Consider the following 5,846-nt stretch of genomic DNA (forward strand, 5'->3'; position numbering starts at 1 on the left):
GATTAAACCCACAAAAATCTACACTGTAAAAAACAAACTGTAAATTTTGAAGAAGTTATCCGTATTTTTTACAGAAAAAAACTGTTCGTAATAAAATACAGGATTTCTCTGTTTTTTTGAATCTGTAACCGGTTATACTTTGGTTTTCTTCGAATCTTCGAAATTTCGCCCGCGTGTTAGGATTTTGGTTCTCGTGCTCGAGTTTTTGATCTTATATTTATTTAAAGCGAGTAAGTCTTAAATCGTTTGCAACTTCCATTTCATTGCATCCTAATCAATATTTTATTATTATGTTTTTTTGTCATCTGTTACAGAGGCATATTCGGAAATTTACCTTTGTATACATGTATTTCGTAGTAGTATAGTAAATATTGAAATGGATTTATGAAAGTATAGTTTCATTTTTTTAATCTTCATAAAATAATAAATCAGCTTGAATAAATAATAAAAATACGGAAGATTTCTGTAAAATAAACGGAAGAAAACTGGCGTCCTGGCTGACAGTTTTTTTCTGTAAATTTTACGGATTTTTTTTACAGTGTAGAAAAGTCGACTTCAAGTGAAAACAGGTGGGATTGACGGTCTGTAGCTCCTACAACAGGTTGGGGTTACTTCAACGCAATATCTTCAAGCCCTACTTCAAATTCATCATCATTGTTTAAAGCAAATATCGGACGTTGATGACAAGGCAATATTTTGAGGTACTTCACATTGTAAGAAGATTCACGTGTGACCCAAGGAGACTAAAAATTGCCGTCCGTGAGTACGTATGGTTATTTGACCTTGGGTACAAAGGTACGCCATTTTGGTTTTGCAAGTCAGTCACATCGACAGGACCATAGTTTAAAAACATTGAAAATCAGAAACAAAACCTTCAAAATATAGGGAATTATAATACCTACAACAAAAATAAATAATACAATCCACGACGGACGAAGAAAGAAAAAATTGCTAAGGTTTTTTTTTACTTAGATCCTAATAAAAGCGAAAAAATGTGATAGAATCTTAAATGTTCGTTTGATGGCGTTGATGGCGTATGGCACCCCAAATTTCAGTTTGGAGGTGACTATTGAGCAGGCGGGGGGGGGGGGTGCAAAAGTTACATAATATACAAATAAAGTAAACGATTTGATTAAATGTTTATTTTGAATTTAAAAATATCAAAGTCAAATTAAATCAAATTGTAAAACAAGCAAAACGTCATGAAAACAGAGATAATATTACCATTTTTCAGACCAAAAAACTGCTAATTACAAATGTTTAGCCAATCATCGAAATGCCCCACGTGGATAACAGAAGACGTGCGGTACATGAGCCATCTACGGCAAATAAGCGTAATTATAATATAGCTTATCTATTTTTACTGTGACGGATCTCAGGCTCTAGAAATAAAGTATCATTTGATACAAGATTCCGGTATAAACACGGTTATGCGCGAATTTGCTGGTAATTTTCACCCGCGTCAGGCATGAGCAAATACGTCAAGTGGTTAGTGATAAAAATAAAGATATTATTATTATTATTATTATTATTTATGAAATTGCTGACAGAATTTTAGAATCATTATTTTGTTTTAAGTTTTAATCTGTTATTGCAGCTTCTCTTTTTGATTAAAATGATGTTTTTTGGCTCACTTGTCCACTCTTACACGAAATTCTCAAAATATATTCAACCCATAAACTACTTTTGTACACTTGTTGATAATTTACATTTAAAAAATGGGGGAAAATACTTAAAAAGGGAAAATTATTATCATTAGTAAACATAATTTTAAAGTGCATGGCATCATTTGTACTATTTCCGTGATCCTCGTAAGTGAACATGCTTTTGGCAAAGCGCAAGAGATATGTCCATATGTATATATAGATAACGTATATTGTTTGCAGTTCAGCATGAATAAAGCAAAAAGTGTACAGTGGCCGCTGCTTATGTGAATTACATTTGTTCTAAAAAGTTTTAATGCCATGAAGTGGCTGATTCAATGAAACGGCTGATCTAATAAAGCTGGATTTCATTTTGTTTTTGACAATTTAGTTCATTAAAGTGGTTATTTCAATTTGCCACTGATTCAATTAACCGGCGTCCACTGTACTACTGTTTCACAAAATGTAGTTTGAGACAGAAGAAAATAGGGATTGAAACCAAAGACATTTATCTAAAGCGTATACGTCTCTAAAATACACGTCTATTACAGTTATACGCCATTTTTCAGTAGCGATTTTACAAAAAAAAAAAAAAAAAAAAAAACATTTTTTTTCTTTCATATGACCACGCCTAAAAGAATGCTCCCCTTAATATAAACCAATAAATATATGCACGATGATTTTTTTTTTCGAATTTAAGGAAAGCAAAATGAGAAAATGTTGCACTTGTCTATCTTTCTTGGTCTCTTTGAGGGGAGGCTTCTCTTTGGCGTGGTCATATGAAAAAAAAAAAGAGTTTGTTTTGTTTTTCAAAACATTACTGAAAAACATTTCATGAGCTTTATTCATAACTATTTATAATACTATAATCAATGCACAAAGACAATGATAGCATCAGACTACACAAACATTGTCTTACTTGCATGTAACAAGCATTGACTAGAAAATAACTACATTAACGCTTGAAATACAAGCTATAATAAGTATTTAAGCTATGCAAAAAATATATATCTAATTTCCCTTTTATAAAGATTTGTTAAAAAATCAATTAATGGTTTTAGTAATATTACTTAATTATTTTTATTAGTTACACTAAAAAATTTCTTATTATCCGTAAATTCTTCTACTTTCATAAATTTGCATTAACAGGACTAAACTTGTAAAATCAAAGTTATTTGTTTATGTTTCTATTATACGTCGTTTTCATATATAAGTCGTTTCACTTCAGTCCTTTGGAGGGCGTATAACGACACGTCACTGTACATATTGCGTGTGTACACGAAAATACTCCATAAGATTAACACTAAACATTGTAATCAATGCCATAAAACATGATACTAAGACAATACCTTATCAGTAACGTCTTATACAAATGCTGAAACATATAATAAATATTAAAAATTGTTTTTCAATGCAAACTATTTTCTTGTGCATTAAATTCAAACAAACAATTGTTACGCTTGCATCTGGAAGGAATTACAAAGGAAAAATTCAAACATTGTTCCTTGTTATTCAGGAGAGATTCCTTTTTATGCTAATATTCCCCCATACCTTCGCATTTGAAAAGGAACGTGAAAGGTATGCTTCCTTTGATCCCCATGCTTGAAAACAAAACCATTCGAAAAGAAATGGAAATGCATCGGTCTCCTGGAAGCTGTTGTGAATGTGAGGTAAATGAATCGGACCAGAACTAGTATATGGCTAGTACTGTATAGACCCGGAAGGAGGACCTGTATGGAAATGGAAAGCAATGTCATGTTGCAAAAGGTTTTGATTCCTTCTTGTTGATCTCTTCAGAGCGGATGCAAAAAACAAATTCGGGAAAGAAAAATTGAAAACGTGAAATACCAATGAGAAAGAGGTAATGTGAATACATTTCGAACTTGTTTAGATATTAAATTTCTGTTCTCGATGCATCATGTATCGGAGCTCTGACCAGATTATTCGTTGTCCATAGAGATACACGCAAACCTGTTTTTGCGTGTTTTTTTTTTTTTTTTTTTGTCTTTTCTTTTGTGGGGTATATGAAAATTTCAATCAGATTGGAACTCAATTTACAAAATTATAAAACCAAAGGCATGTAGTATCTTCTAGTGACGAAAGAAATTTTGAGCCAGTTTACCATAAGAAAGTTTGCGAGATTTCAGACTACGAAATATATTGGTCATATGCATTGAAAAGTTTTGCATGCATAAAATAAGAACTTATGCGAATAAACTGTAAAAAAAAAATGGGGCGCGTATTTTATAAATTATGTTATAAGAGGTTTCGGCGAGATTCCAAGTAGCTGCGGTGTCTTGATTTCGTTTAATGAAACAATTCTTAGTTATTTCGTAAGATTTTCGGTTATTCTTTTTTATGCTATCCACATAAAAAATAGGGGATAGGGCATAATATTTTTTGGGCATAATATTTATTATGCCCTATCCACAGCATAAAAAATATTGTTAATTTGCGTTGCAAAAACTATTTTTTTAATCTACTCGTGAAGTTTTGAGCGATTTGTTTCTGCAGCCTCTACGTGCCGCAAAAAAAAAAAAAAAAAAAAAAAAAGTTAAAAATTTATCGTATTGTTCGATTTTATTACTGAGGCATCAATGTACTGTTCAAAATACAGTTATTCAGAGTATTTTTAAAACACAATTTACATTATATTATAAGAGGTTTCGGCGAGATTTCAAGTAGGTGCGGTGTCTTGATTTCGTTTAATGAAGTAATTCTTAGTTAAAGATTTCATTTTAAAATGTTTAAAAAGGTTACGTTTAGTTCGTGAATGTTTTTGACAAGGCAATTATAAGAAAAGCAGCCATTTTAAAACACTTAACTAAAATTTCAAGAGTAAGAAACACGTACAGAGACAAAAACTTTATTTTCCTACAATTTTAATATAACGTTATATAAATTTTATTCAACTTTCTCGAAAAAATGGGAAATGTTTTTTAATTAAGGTTACTAACAAGAAAAAAAAGCTCGGCTAAAAATAGTGTTTTAAAGTTATAAACGCACTAAAGTGCACATACTGATGCAAGCAATACTTAATTCATCGAAAAATTTCAGGTACTTCAAGCTCTTGCGCTTCCCAGCATATATCAATTCCCAAACAAAATATTAAGCAATATCTGTGTCATAAAGTGCGTGAGCTAAAATATTTATCTGTGCTGCTTTTAGCACCAGAAGACACATTTAATGCAAAGTACATTTTCACGAAGAAGCTAATAAATCACTGCCTTAGATATATTGAACTCAATTTATACTCTTAAATCCCTTTCTGTATACTTTATTTGTTTTATTTCATTGCAGCAAGTAGTGTCAAACTTAATATTTTATTTAGAAAGGCATAACTATATATTTTGAATGAAAACATGTATTGGATTTATCTATGTAGACATATTCTGTTATATAGGGTGTTTATAAAATTTACACTAATAAAAAAATTGATTTAGAAAAAAAAATGGATACACCATTCTTTTTTTTAATTTTGATCTTTACCTCATCATTTTCCTCCCATTGGGTACTATATCAGATAACGCATGTTGGTGACATTATTATCAAAAACTGAAAATGGCGACTATGAAAGAGATAACTCCCACAGACGCCGCAATGGGCGATTTTAGAGGTCAACAGCCGAGAATCTTCGGTTGTTACACGTTATCAATCCTAATATAACAACTTATTCCGATGTATAACAACTTATTCCGATGTAGAAAAACTTATTCCGATATATGGACTGCTATGACAGATTCCCCCTCCCCCCAAAAAAGAGCTTATGGTGTGAAGTAAAAAACCGTCTAAACCTTTTCGGTACTGTATGTAAGTAGGAACATGTAGAAGAGTGTTAACACGCTGAGGGGGGGGGGGGGGATCTTACGGTATAGATCAAAAATTTTTAAAAAATATGAATTTTTTTATCTAATGTAGTTTTTTTAAACTGATTTTTGCTTTTATCAGTGTAAAACTTCATAAACAACCTTTAGGGTCTGGTGGGGGAAAGTGGTCAATGGGTTAAAGTGGTCAGTCGTCAAATAAATGGCTATAGCTTGGAAATAAATGTTCGAATGAATGTGAAAATTTTATTATAGAGTAGGGTAGTTAGAAACTACATTTCGAGAACAAAATTTTACAACTGGCAAAATGTTATTCGGTAAAAAAAAATATTTTGTGTCAATATGAAAAGTTTTTAAACCTGAAGACCTATTTTAACTT

Source organism: Uloborus diversus, chromosome 10 (assembly GCF_026930045.1).
Source record: "Uloborus diversus isolate 005 chromosome 10, Udiv.v.3.1, whole genome shotgun sequence".
Lineage (NCBI taxonomy): Eukaryota > Metazoa > Arthropoda > Arachnida > Araneae > Uloboridae > Uloborus > Uloborus diversus.